This window comes from Hevea brasiliensis, chromosome 3, assembly GCF_030052815.1.
Source record: "Hevea brasiliensis isolate MT/VB/25A 57/8 chromosome 3, ASM3005281v1, whole genome shotgun sequence".
Classification (NCBI taxonomy): Eukaryota; Viridiplantae; Streptophyta; class Magnoliopsida; order Malpighiales; family Euphorbiaceae; genus Hevea; species Hevea brasiliensis.
This window is the reverse complement of record NC_079495.1, coordinates 89808000-89823359: the sequence shown is the minus strand read 5'-3', so window position 1 is coordinate 89823359 and position 15360 is coordinate 89808000.

Here is a 15360-nt window from a genome sequence, read left to right as displayed (position 1 = left end):
CATCTATTTGTTGAAGTTGTTAACCATTATTGAAGGTCTATTTAGGAGTACAGTGGATTGTTTCAATTGAAGATCTTTTGCCTTCTGTCGATATTTGGTCACAGCTATGAATATTGTTTCTTGCTGTCTCTTTTAAAGTAGCAGCGATTAGCTTTTCTTTGGTGACAAAGTGGTTTCTTATTCCCTCTTTTTGTTTTGTCTTTTCTTGTTTTATTTGGTGGTTTACTTTATAGGAGGGATGATATGTGTTGTGTGGATGCGGAGTAGCCTTGAGCTTGTTTTTCATAATTTACTTATTCCATCATATAAAATTTATATGCTTATTAAAAAAAAAGGGCAATGTCATTATATATAAGAGCTCTCCTCAGCAATCATACTTGGACATTGGTTTCATGGCCACATGACAAGAATATAGAGGGAAAAAAATGGGTGTATCAGATTATAAAAAAAAAAAAAAAATTCATGGTTCTATTGATAGGTTTAAACCACACTTGGTGGTTAAGGGATACAATCAACAATATGGAATTTATTATCATGGGACTTTCAATCCAGCGATTAAGGCTACAACTATTCGCACATTTATTGCTTGTATCACTATGCAAAACTAGACTATGAAACAACTTGATATCTTAAATGCATTTCTTCATGCTACTTTACATGAAGAAGTTTACATGGTATAATCTCAAGGTTTTATTGATGCTAATAAACCTGACTATATGTGCAAATTGCATTGGTCTCTCTATGGGCTCAAGCAAGCCGCCCGTGCATGGTTCCAATGCCTCACATCTTTTCTTCTTTGTTTTGGGTTTATAGCATCAAAAGTTGATACTTCATTATTCATTTAAACTGAAAATAAACACGAATTGTTTATTCTTGAATATTATCACAGGATCTTCTTCTCAACTTATTGATGCATTCATTCAAAGTGTGCAAAAAGAATTCCCATTCAGATATATGGGGGTTCTAAAATACTTCATTGGCTTAGAGGTCGCATTTCTATCCAATAGTGTGTTGTTAAATTAGCAAAAATACATTATAGACCTCTTAGAAAAGATAGGAATGAAAAATGCAAAGTCATGTGTTGCACTCATTTAATATAGGCATTTTAGAGTAGTTTTGCATTCATTTTGCCATTATATTTTAGTATATTTTATGTTTTTAGCTTTATTTTGGCTTATTTGTTAACTTTAGTTACTTTATATTTGATTTTATAATTTTGTTATTGTTAATAGGTTTTTGTGGCAAATTGAGGGTAAATTAGTATATTAGGAGGTGATTTGAAGAAATTTGGAGCCCCTTAAGCATGAAGGAAAGTTGAAGAAATTAAGCCTTTAAAGATTAAATTGGCCGAAATTTGCTTGAGACGTTGCTTATGATGTTGCTTAGGGTATGCCAAATTGCTTAGCGTTAAGCCTGGGTTAAGCCGCACGTCAAGCACAGCTTAAATCTAACACATTCAAGTTTTCATCCATAAACTTGCTGAGATTTGCTTAGGGTCTTGCTTGAGATCCTACTTAGGGTAAGCGACAGTGCTTAAGGTGCAACTCAGGTCAAGTTGAAAGTCAAGCATGAGCAGAAAAACTCATTTTATTCCAAAGCTGCTGAGATTTGATGAGGGTCTGCTTAACCTTAAGCAGACAGTGCATGTAGAGACCGAAAATTGTTGAAAAAGTTGCTTAGGGTAAGCAGTACCCTAAGCAGATTGCCCAAAATGTGAATTGTGACACCCCTTACTCGTCTACAGTGTAGCCGAGCAAGTTATGTCACTCAGTATGCCGGAGCACCAATTTATGTTTCTATTACAATTTATCCCTTTAAAATTCATTTATTTTCAATTTTGCTAAATCTAAATTTATTTGCAAATTTTATAGAAAATCTGGCAGAGTGCCGGCTGTAAATTGGAAAAAACATTTCTTTTGAACCTGTTTAAAAACACTTCCAAAATAATTCCCAAATCCAAACTCCATTATACACATTTAAGTCAATCTCAAACTTTCAATCTCAAATCACAATACTATTTTCAAAACTTTTCTGTTCACTTCATCACTAGAAGCATATTCACAAATTCTCAACATTTCATTTATCAACATACAAAATGTAGAAAGTCTCAATAATATGAAATTTCATATATTTACATTAATACATAATTACAGGAGTTAATAGTTACAATCCAAACTAATACAAAATGTAAAATACAAAAGGCCCACCTATAGTCCTAATGTCCTACCATATGCAGTGCAGATGTGAGGTGACTCCAGACCCCGGATGCAGCTCTGAAGGCTCACCCTGTCTGATGTCTGCTGGGCTCCCCAGCTAGGTCTCCAGTACCTGCATGTGGCAAAAGCGACGCTCTAAGCAATTCTGCTTAGTGGTGACAATATAAAATAAAATAAAATGAAATAAAAATAAATATGCAGAATGTATGTTTACAGTTTTGAGTAGACTTAATTTCTGCTATTAATTGCAGTATTATCCATTTAAATTTCTGTAAGGTTTTTTATCATTGCCCCAGTAACCCATACTAGTTGACTGGACTGGATAAACAGGTAAACCGACACTGGGTACTAAGTACCTCGGACCATCACACCATCGGTCACATTGTGTCTCCTGGTGTGCAACATAACAGCTAATAAGCTGTAATAATTATCAGGGTCAAAACCCAAGCATATCAACTCAAATAACATAGCCAAAGGCTATTATTTCACAAAATGGCATGGGAAAGCCATGAAACATAGAATGACATGAAGCCATATGCAGTACTGCTAACAGAACCCTATTGGCATGCCAGGCTATCCAAACCAATCTTGCTAGGTATACTAGGGCATATTACATTTTTAAGTTTTACAATTTTTGAATTTCAAGTTTTGGTGTTATTATTCACTTTATTAGTCAACCAAAATGTTGACTTTTGCATAGACAATAGGTACATTGGTTTTAATACTCTCAACATACCACATTTTGCATTCAAAATTTGTTGGTATTAGTTGCCAATACCATTTCTAAATTTAAAGTTAATTGAGCAAAATTTTTCAGTTTTTATACCTTATTTTTACTGTTCCATTAGTCATTTTTGCAGTGGGAATTTGGCAAAATGATCAACATGAAAGTTGTTCCTTATTTTGTCTAGTTGAATTTCTTTTTTTGAATCACTCATTTGGAGTTTTGTAGCTCAAGTTATGGTCCAAAAATGACAACTGGCCGGATTGAAATTTTTCTGGGCTGACCATATCTACAGTGTAGTGAACAGTGATTGCAACTCACTTGTTGGATAGGTTCTGGTCATAATTTGGGGTAGGTTTCTTCATGAAAGTTGTTGGTCTATATCTCTGTTGCTGGTAAAATTTCAGGTAAATTGGACCTTTCTACATTGAGTTATGGCCAAATGAACAATCACTGTTCATTTGGTCATTCTGCAGAATCAGACTGCAGGTCACCCAGATTAAGGCAAGCTTTTGGTCCACTTGTTTTGGTTTTATGGGCATGGTTTCTTCATCAAAGTTGTGCCATTATGTGTCTAGTTTCATGTCCAATTGACCTTGCACCAATTGAACCTTTACAATTTAAGTTATGGCTGCCCAAACCTGCTGGACTCAAGTCCAAATCTACAGGTCACTCCATTCAGCAGGTCACTTTCATGGCAGCCACACCAAACCCAATCCCATCACTCAACACACTTCATTTTTGATTTAAACAGAACTAAATGGTCACTAATTAACCATTAAAACCTATTTTCATCATTACATGGTTAAAATCCCATTTTTATACCCAAACCCTAACCCTAACATCTCAAATCATGCATTTAACTTGCATTTCATCAATCCACTTAGTAAATACATGTTGTGGGCAGCCATAATAGTCTTTTAACTTCATTAAACTCAACCCAATCAAACCCTAACCATGGCTGCCCAAAATCTAGGGTTTCCATCCAAATGGTATTCAATAATTTTTTCTTTGCAACTCACACTTATTCAAGTCCCTAAACATGTATTCAAAGTAAAATTTAGGGTTAGGTCACTAACCTCAAAGAAGTGAGATTTTCTCACTTGCTAAAGCTCTTGTTTTCCTCTTCTTTTTGCTCCCAAAAGAATCACCAAGGTGTAAGAGCAAGTTTTTGTGTTGAGAAGTTTAAGTTTTAATGAATGGAAACCCAAGAAATCAAGCTTTGTAAAGCTTTGGTTATGGAGGGCAAAGGGGGTGGCATGAAGAAGAAGGAGACAGGGTTCACGAATTTTTGGACTTCTTTTTCTTTCTTTTTTTGCCACTTAAGTCTTTTTAAATACCTTGGTGACATGTGTGAATACTTGATTGGGTTGGAGACTTTTAATGACATCCTTATGATGTCATTATTTCAATTTCTTTCATTTTTCCATCCTTTTCTTGTCCAATTAATTTCAATTAAATTTTTAACAACATTTAATCATATTTTATGTTATATAAATTATTTATTTAACTAGACAAGTTGGCCCAAAAATCATCTCTGAAGATGAAATGACCAAATGCCCTCCGTTTGGCTTAATGGGCCAAAATTGTCTATACCAATTGAAAAATTTTTCTAAGTATTTTTATTGGCATTCTAATGCCACAAGAACCTCAATGACCCTTCTCTGGAGTCCCAAAAATTATTTTATAATTTTTCCTAAATTTTTTTCTTATTAATTATTTGAGTTAATTTTTGGTTCTTCACTTTAGTTTAAATATTTTTCTGAACGTTCTAGCTGTCCGGACCGACACTGGTCACCGGAACAGTAGACTGTACGGACTAGCTAAATGAGGATGTTACATGAATAACTTTGCTAACCTGGATATTTTTACACCTCATTTCCTATCCACTCTTCGCTCTTATCTATTTTTAGGGCAATTTTTAGGGGCCACATAAAAGCATCATTTTCTAGTTTTTGCCACAAGAAGTAACAAGAGGAAACAATAAGAAAGAAAAGGAAAGAAAAATTACAAAAAAAAAAAAGAGAGGAGGACGCTATCAATTCTGCAGAAAAGGAGCTACTGTAGCTATTTCTGGAAGCTCCAAAACTCATAGTTTTGGGTCCCTCTACCTGGCTTTTTTTATTTTTAGTCCTCTCATCATGTTTTTTCTTTACTTTTCCATCAATTTCTCTTGTAAATACCAACATGAGTGAGTAAACTCTTTGAATTTCAGAGTTGGGAAATATGTTTTAGATTAATTTGTGGATTTGGACTGGTTATTTCCATATTTTATATAAATATGAGTTTTGATTCTTTCCTTGTGTGCTTGATTTACTTGCCTAATGTTGGTACCCATTGGGTATTGTGTTAATCTTTGATTGAAGGACTGAAAGGTGAAGATCATTGATAGATAATCAAGGATTAGAACTTAAAATTACATAGATTTAGAAATAAATTAGGATTTTGAGAGGATTTAATGATTGGTTACAAAACTTAATGGGTTTTAAATTAATCAAATATCATATGAAAGTAGGTTTGGCTATCTTAAAACACACTTTGATTTGCTTGAAAAAGATATCAAAGGAATTTAGAATCAATCACCTTTAAACTCTATTTTCCCTTAAAATTGGAATACCTAAGACAAATCTCAATTAATTTATGCATAAACCCCCAACTCTGGAATCATTCTTATCATAATTAGATTTTGATTTGAATTATCCATTATTAATTTAGTCCAATTGCATCTAGATTTAGAATTTATTTGCTTGCTCTTTACCCATTCTAGTTAGATTTATCAATTTTATTTTGCTCATTTACATTTACTATTTATTCATCAATCATTAGCCCAAATAATCGCTTTATTCATAGTTTGGTACTCAAATGGCAAATCCTCGTGGGAATGATACTTGACTTACCACTTTATTACTTGATACGACCCGTATACTTGTGGACACACGCATCAAGTATGGTCAGCTTGCTTAAGGAATTCCTGGATATATTCTCATGGAGCTATGATGATATGCCTAGATTGGATCCTCAAATAGTAACGCACAAGATCCCTCTAATTCCAGGGACAATTCTAGTGAAACAGAAGTTAAGAAGAATGAACCCCAACACACTGCTCAAAGTTAGGGATGAAGTTAAAAAGCAGCATGATGCTGGATTCATGGAAGTGGTCAAATACCCTCAATGGATAGCCAACGTTGTCCCAGTAATGAAGAAGGACAGAAGAGTCAGGGTGTGTGTTGATTATAGGGATCTCAACAAGGCGAGCTTGAAGGATGATTTCCCTCTCCCTCACATAGATGTGCTAGTAGACAACGCTGCAGGATTGGGTAGATGTTCATGCATTGATGGGGCATCCGGGTATAACCAAATCCCCATGGATGAAGAAGACAAAGATAAGACTGCTTTTATCACCCAGTGGGGGGTATTCTATTATCGGGTCATGCCATTTGGATTAAAGAATGCTGGAGCTACCTATCAACGCGCCATGGTCACATTATTCCACGACATGATGCACAAGGAAGTGGAGGTGTATGTGGATGACATGATTATCAAGTTTAGAGAGGGAGAAAGTCATGTACAAGTGTTGAAAAAGGTATTCGAAAGGCTCAGGAAGTACCAATTGAAATTGAACCCAGCTAAGTGTGTGTTTGGGGCAAGATCTGGTAAGCTATTGGGATTCATAGTAAGTGAAAAGGGAATAGAACTGGATCCAGACAAAGTTCGAGCCATTCAAGAAATGCCATCCCCAAAGACAGAAAGGGAGGTGCGCAGTTTTCTGGGAAAACTAAACTACATTTCGAGATTCATTTCCAATCTCACTGTTAAAGCTGAGCCCATTTTTAAGCTACTCAGGAAGAACAACACCGCTCGGTGGGATCAAGTTTGTCAAGAGGCTTTTGAAAAGATTAAACAGTATTTGGCGAACTCGCCAGTATTGGTTCCTCCAGTGATGGGAAGGCCATTGATTTTGTATATGGTAGTTCAGCAGAGTTCAATGGGGTGCGTTCTGTGGCAGCATGATGACACGGGGAGGAAAGAAAGAGCCATTTACTATTTAAGCAAGAAATTCAATGATTGCAAGTTGAGATACTCATTCCTAGAGAAAACCTGTTGTGCTTTGGTGTGGATGGCAAATCGACTCATGCATTACATGTTGAATCACAAAACATGGCTCATTTTCACAATGGACCTGATCAAATATGTATTTGAAAGCTCGTTCATGCCCGGGAGGATAGCAAAATGGCAGGTCATACTCTCTCAATATGACATTGTCTACATGATAAGAAAGGTAGTAAAAGGGAGCATTATTGCTGATCTCCTGGCAGAGAACCCGATCCAAGATTATGAAGCCCTAGATTTCGAATTCCCCGATAAGCATGTTTATGAGGTCAGTAGCGAGGACAAAGAATCGACTGACGTATGGGAAATGTATTTCAACGGAGCAGTAAACTTGTCCGGTAATGGGATTGGGGCGGTTTTGATATCCCCTGATGGAAAACACTTCCCAATAGCCATTAATCTAGGGTTCGACTACACCAATAATGTTGAGGAGTATGAAGCCTGTGTGATGGGTTTACAAGCTGCCATTGAAATGAAGGTCAGAAAGTTGGAGGTGTACAGAGATTTTTCCTTGATCATTTATCAGGTCAAAGGGGAATGGCAAACTAAAGACCCGAAATTGATCCCATATCAAAAGTACCTCCTGGAATTGATTAAGAAATTCGAAGAGATTTCCTTCACTCACCTCAATCGCGACAAGAACCAATTTACCGATGCCTTAGCTACTCTAGCTGTCATGACTCAGATGGAAGAGGGGCAGATAACACAGGAGTTGCAAATCAAAGCAAGGAGTGAGTCGGCATACTACTTCATGATTGAAGAAGAAACGGATGACAAACCCTGGTATCATGATATCCAGGTCTACATCAAAACTAGAGAATACCCTCCAGGGGCAAGCAGAAATGAAAAGAAAATGATAAGGAGATTAGCACTGGGATACTTTCCCAACGGTGAACTTTTGTACAAAAGGAGCTCCAATGGCAAATTGTTTAGGTGCTTGGATGCAAAAGAAGCAAGGAGGATCCTTTTTGAGACTCATGAGGGGAATTGCGCAACTCACACTAATGGGCATATGATGGCCAAGCAAATCATGAGACGGGGATACTTCTGGATTATTATGGAAAAGGATTGCATCGAGTACTTTTGGAAGTATCATAAATGTCAAATTTATGCGGATCCGATAAATGTCCCGCCTCATTAATTGTTTAATCTTATATCACCTTGGCCTTTCGCAATGTGGGGCATCGACGTAATTGGTCCCATTAATCCCAAGGCATCCAATGGGCACAGGTTCATCTTAGTGGCTATTGACCACATTTCCAAATGGGTTGAGGTGACATCATATGCTCATATCACGCAGAACACATTCCTCAAATTTCTCAAGAATAATGTCATCTGCCGACATGGTCTCCCCAGTGAAATTGTCATTGATAATGCTAACAATTTGAACGGTCCAAAGATCTGAAGTTTATGTGATCAGTACAAAATCTGGCATCTCAATTCTTCACCATACCTTCCCCAGATGAATGGAGCGGTGGAAGCCACTAATAAAAACCTCAAGAGGATAATTAGGAAAATGACCATCACTTATAGAGATTGGCATGATATGCTTCCCTTCGCCCTTCATGCTTATCAGACCTCCATAAGGACAATGATTGGGGCAACTCCATACTCATTGGTTTAGGGAATGGAGGCTGTTTTACCTATAGAAGTGGAAATTCCCTCCTTGAGAATTCTGAAAGAGTCGGGAATTGATGAGTCAGAATGGATTCAATCAAGATTGGACCAACTGAATTTACTAGACGAGAAAAGACTAATAGCAGTGTGTCATTGGCAATTGTACCAAAGGAGAATGGCTAGGGAATTTAACAAAGGTGTTCACCCACGCGAATTCCAACTGGGAGATCTAGTTTTGAAAAAGGTCCTCCCAAATCCAAATGATTCCCGAGGCAAATGGTCACCAACTTATGAGGGACCCTATGTGGTTAAAAAGACATTTTCTGGCGGTGCGATGATCTTGACTCATATGGAAGGCAAAGAATTCTCAAGACCCGTGAATGCAGGTGCTGTCAAAAGGTATTATGCCTAAAAAAAAAAAAAGTGGGGGTGAAAACCTGAAAGGGCACTCCTAGCAAAACGTGCGAAAGAGGACGAAAACCCGCAAGGGCGCTTTCTGCAAAATGAGCAAAGGGTGAAAACCTGAAAAGGCATCCTGAAATAGCGAGCAAAAAAAATGATAAAAATAAAAAACAAAAATCTAAGGGTGAAAACCCAAAAGGGTGCCCCTAGAACCAGAAAACGGAGAAATAAGGAAGGGAGCACGGGACCAGGAAAGGAAATAAGTCACCACGACACGAACGTTCATTGAAAGATTACTTGAAATAAGGGCAGTTAAGTGAGTTTAAAGTTAGCTACAAGGAATTTGTGAGATTTATCCTTATACCCTTTTCCTTTGAAACAATACCTTTGTTCTCAAGCTATAATAAAATTGCTCCTTCACTTTAATTTATTTTTCTTATCTACCCTTCATTTATGCGCTATTAATTCATTAAAACTTTATTATATGACCAGGATTTGAATATTGATAACTTCATGTACTGTGCTATGAGATTTGCAGGGGATGAACAATGGCCGGGAGATAAAAAAAAAAGATTAAAAAAAAATGTAGGAGTGAAAACCCGAAAGGGCGCTCCTAGCAAGATGTGTAGAGAAGAGTGAAAACCCGCAAGGGCACTTTCTGTAAAATAAGTAAGGAGCCAAAACCTAGAGGGACACCCTGAAGAAGTGAGTAAAAAGAGGAAGCTGTAAACCAAGCCTTGGGACTCGTTCTGACTCTCTCCATTAATCATCTATCTTCGAGACTTTGTTGAGTACACTTTGATTGGAGGAACATCTTGTATAAGGTCTACTTTGTGAGGACATTTTAATTTTCTGCTATCAACCTCTGGTTCCTTGATCCAAGTTGATTTTAATTTTCAACATTTTTAATTTTCAGTTATCAACCTCTAGTTTCTTGATCCAAGTTGATTTTAATTTTCAGCATTTCAATTTCCTGCCATCCACCTCTGGTTCCTTGATCCAAGTTGATTTTAATTTTCAGCACTTAATTCCCTGTCATCAACCTCTGGTTCCTTGATCTAAGTTGATTTTAATTTTTAGCATTTTAATTTCTAGTCATTAATCTCTGGTTCCTTGATCCAAGTTGATTTTAATTTTCAGCATTTTAATTTCCAGTTATCAACCTCTGGTTCCTTGATCCAAGTTGACTTTAATTTCCAACATTTTAATTTCCAGTTATCAACCTCTGGTTCCTTGATCCAAGTTGATTTTAATTTCCACCATTTTAATTTCCAGTTATCAACCTCTGGTTTGTTGATCCAAGTTAATTTTAATTTCTAGCATTTTGATTTCCAATTATCAACCTCTGGTTCCTTGATCCAAGTTGATTTTAATTTCCAGCATTTTAATTTCTAGGTTGATTTTAATTCTCAGCATTTTAATTTCCTGTCATCAACCTCTGGTTCCTTGATCCAAGTTGATTTTAATTTTTTGCATTTTAATTTTTGATGTCCCAGCCGCCCAAAATATGGGTCCGAATCTTTACATAATTCCTATACAAGAGAATTTCATTCCCTTTAATAGAAATTATGTAAAGAGGGGCAGTTGTAGACACCATATTTTGGCTGACCTCTGAAGCCAAGGAACTTTTAAACTTTTAACTTTCTTATCCGCTCTCAACCGATGTCCCCAATCATTAATAGCTTTTTCGGACTCGCCGATAGCTTGTCCCAGGAACAAACCGACCTCAAGCTTAAATTAGATTGTTTTTTGACCTCTTGGTCTTTGTTAGATGAGTTCGAAACAATATCTGGTCTCCGGACCATCCGATCTTGCTTACTGATATTCTCTGATTTCTCTGTACAAATATTGCGAAACTTCATTTGGCCAATGTTATGATCGGGCTTCTCACTTGAATGCCCCAGATTTTCCTTAAAACAAAGTTAAGGTTGCTATCCAGTCTAAGGACATTTCTGATCTTAAGAGTTCAAGTCAATGACAACTCTTTGCAATTCTAATGTTCTAAAGTTTTGCCCGGTATTTGGTCATGGCTTAGTCCAATCTTATGCTTACTTGTAATGTTTTTCTGACCTCTTATACTCTGATTAATGGTTGCTTTCAAGTTTAATGTTCAAATATGTTTAATCAATTAAGTACTCAGAAAATTTGGACGCTTTCCGATCTCATCAAAGAAATTAAACAAAAAGATATTTCTATTCATTTCAAAATAAAACATATACAAGTCATTCAGCAGGTGGATCACCCCCAGCCTGCTCTCCAGGTACATCATCCACTCTCTGATTCTCTCTCTCTCTCTCTCTCTCCCCGACTCATCATCGCTCTCCTCTTCGGCCTCTGGAATGAGCTGATTCATCCAGGAGAAGTCCTCCTCATAATAACGCTTCCTCAGCTCAGCCAGGAGATCATTATGGGCATTCACATATGCCCCAGCCTCTTGCGTTGTGCTTTCTTCTTCCTTGGCCTGGAGCTCCTCATCCTTGGCTCGGAGCTCCTCATCCTTCGCTCGGAGCTCCTCCTCTTTTGCCTGAAGTTCCTCATCGAAATGAGTGAGATCGGCAGATTGACCAGCCCGAGAGTCTTTAAGTTCCTGCTCCACCTCCGCTATTCTCTCTTTGTAATGCTTCATCCGATCTTCCATTTTGGTGATGTAGTCATTAGCAAAGGAGAGTTGAGCTTGTGTAGTTGAGGCATCCTGGATCGCCTTAAAAATCTCCCTCCTTAAGGCATGGGCTTTCTCTCGGATCACATATTGATTGGCAATAGCCTCCAAGCCCAAGCTCATTGTTTGAGTTAGAATATCGTCGATGCTCTCCTTTGCCAATCTGTTCTGATCTTCTTGAAAACAGATAGAGGCGCCCATTACTTTGGCTAACCTGGGGTTCCCTCGGGTGGAACGATTCCTTTCTAGTGATTGGATCAGGAGTTGAGCACCCCGAGAAAGCGTCCTAAAAGTAGGACCAGAAGACTCCCCTTCCACATTGGAAGAGATCGGAGGAGGTGGGGGAGGTGAAAGTTCGATCTGCTGAGGAGGTGGAACGACAACCTCTACTTTTGGGATTGCCTGCTCCTGAGGTCGAGGAGGAGAGTTCAGCACCTCTTACAATTCATGCTGAGGAGTCTGAGCAGTAGTAATGTTGGCCTCCTTCATCGCTCGCACCTTTCGAGAGACCTCCCTCTTTCGCTTGCGGCCCTCCTTAGAAGTGTCGCCACCCGCCATACCTGCACAAAGAAGAAGTCAGTGAGTTCGCTAAGATTCAGAGGCCAGAGATATGGATTGCACCAGGGCCGAGGTCAGAGAGCTGAAACTCGTAGTCTTCGTCGGTGATCAGCCACATCATCCAATACTTTAGTTTGGCCATAATCGCGTCTAAGCACAAGAATTTCTGGGTGGATGCCTGAGACTTTAACTATCTCACCATGGCGTCTTCGTCCTTATTTAAGGTGATCTTCTTTGAAATTGAAGCGACCAGGTGTTGCTAACTCTGTGGGATACCGTCAAAGCCGTTCAAAATCTTGCTCCTCAATATAAAAAAATGGTCCTTCCAATTCTTCAATGAAGAAGGGAGATCGGTAAAGAGTGAGCAGTTCGGCTTAGCCTAAAAGAACCAGAACTGGTCATCCTTCCTTCAGGCAAGCCTATGTAGCTCGGCAAAGACTTTAGCTGTGGGTTCCAGTCCCTTAGTTTGGCAGAGGCCCCAGAAAGCTATTAAAGTCCGCCAGGAGTTTGGATGCACTTGAACTACCGAGACGTGGTGAAACTTTAGGACGGCCTTGTAAAACTCATCCAAAGGAAAACAGAGTCCGTAAAATAGAGTCCGGCCTTCAGCTGTTCTTCATATACTATAAGGAGATCTCCTTCATCAAAGAAGTGATCGGCTCGAAGGTCACCATGGCACTTGATTAGCTCAAAAGAGTCGATCCGCAGATTGTACTCTTGGCTTATAGATTAAAGATCGGTCTCTCTCAAGACCAAAGGCAATTCATTGACTGGTAGGTTTTCTCTTCTAGAAGATGCTCCTCGCCTCGGTCTGGCAGTCAGACCAGTAATCGGAACGATGGCTATACTGGGGCATTCGCTTGGTCCTGTCGCATCGCCTTCTTCCGAGGTCCAAGAAATATGGACGGAAGGCGGGCTTACAGCTCTCTGACCCTCGGCATCGCTCATTTTCAAAAAAACAAAAGAAATTAACTAAGAAAAAGAAATCAAAACCCTTACCAGAGTTTGATCGGTGCCTGAAAACTTGAGAAAATAATAGAAAATGCTGAGATTGCTAGAGAAGCTCTGAAAATGACATAAGGAGACAACTGACTCACCTCTCCCCTTTTTTTACCCGTCTGAGCATTAAATGCTCGCAAAGTCCCAAGCGATGCATCGGTTAGTGGAACCGGCTACTTCCTTGATATGTCGTGAGAAGGTTCCAGAAACATAATAAAATCGAATAAATGAGATCGGTTAGTCAGGGTCATCAGATTGAGCAAACTTCCAAAACCATGGATCGGCTAATGGCGATTCATTTAGAGATCAGATCGGATACACATATTAGATATCATAAAATAACTAATGCAATAATAAGACAAACATTTAAACAAAAATTTCATTTCATTTCCAAAAGATCGGATTACATCATTTGGGTGATCTCAAAAGATTAGATTACATCATTAGCACGATCTCTAAAGATCGGATTACATCATTTGGGTGATCTTTAAAGATCAACACTACATCCTACCTAGTTTAAGACTACTCCGAGGTTCAAAAAAACAGGCCTATGTCAAAGCCTAGTCTTGAGGCTGAATCAAAAGATGTGTTTGATCAAAAAGCCAGCCACAAATGTTGGATAGATGTGCAGCTCAGATGGGGTGACTATGACTCTCATGATATTGAGTGGAGTAATCGCCGATGTCATCGATTAGAACCGAGCTGCAGTCGAGACTCTCGATGTGGATGGGAGCCAAATGAACTTCAAGAGGCGGTCATCGACATTAAGATTGCAATTAGCAGTCCTCTTACTCGGGATCGGTCCACCGATTATACCAGAAGACCGATTCGAGATCGGCACGATCGTCACTTTCGATCTTGATCGGTAAATTAGTATGGTTCTCTCACTGTCATTAGATAATGTCCTCATGATTCTCTGATCACCGGGGTCATAAATTTTCAGGCGAAGGGCGAAGAAAACAGTAAAAAACAGATCATAAGCAGCCACCATAATCAGAATTATTACCAAAGAAGCTAGAATTAGAAAAAAGGAGCATTGAAAAACTGAAGGAGGAAAACTAAAGTGTGAAGGGGATTTCCCGAAGGTGCATATATATAAGGCCTGGGCATTTATTGCATACAGAAAACAAAGCGGATGCATCGATAACTGAAGAATTAATTGCTTTGACCAAGGCAATTCAGATAAAGAGGAAAAATCTAGAATGGGAGAGATTGAAAAATGAGGGGGGACCCGATACAAGAGAGATTGAAAAAGGCGAGGGTCATAATAGGGAGATCAGAAGAAAATAGAGATCGAAAAGCATGGAGAAATTAAATAACTTTCAATCAACTCTCTTCATCATCAGAGCCGAGTTAGTTAAAGTATTGCAGGCATGATCAAATCCTCACCACACACCTCATCTGTAGAAACGCCCGCCTAGATGACAGACGTTAAAACAGTTATGGTAGTCCTGTACATCTCGATCTCCATCGTATAATCGTAAGGATGGACCCGGAGCCCTTGGATCAAAAAGCAGATGACAGGTTTGACATTTTTTATTCCTAGCCATTAGATCCATCTTGTAAGGCAAGGCCCTGAGCCGTTGGATTAAAAGAATAAATGATGGATATTTTGAATAGAATCCCAACCCTCCATTTTGATTCTCTTTAATTCTCAGACATCAGAATATGTCTTTTTGAATCTAAACCCTCCGTCTCCTCTGGTGAGATCCTGACCCTCCATTATTAGCACCCGTTCCCTATAAATACCTGCATGCAATACTGTAGAAGGGACGGATAAAAAAAGGCAGTGGTGATTATAGTGGAAAGACTCTGAAATTTGATTCAGTCTTGCTACTTTGCCATTCGGACCTTTCATAGTGTTGGAAAACTTTAGAAACCAGTTTTCTTAAGTATCTTCATCAAAGGAGTTCTGAACCCTGAAATTTTCATTTTCAATGCCTGTTCATTACTCTGTAAGACCATTTTCATTCAGTTTCATCCTCACTGCCTTAATATCAGTACATTACTCTCCAAGGTCAACTTCATTCCTACTTGGTTCCTGTTACTTCGAGTAAGTACTAGTCTTTCGGTCG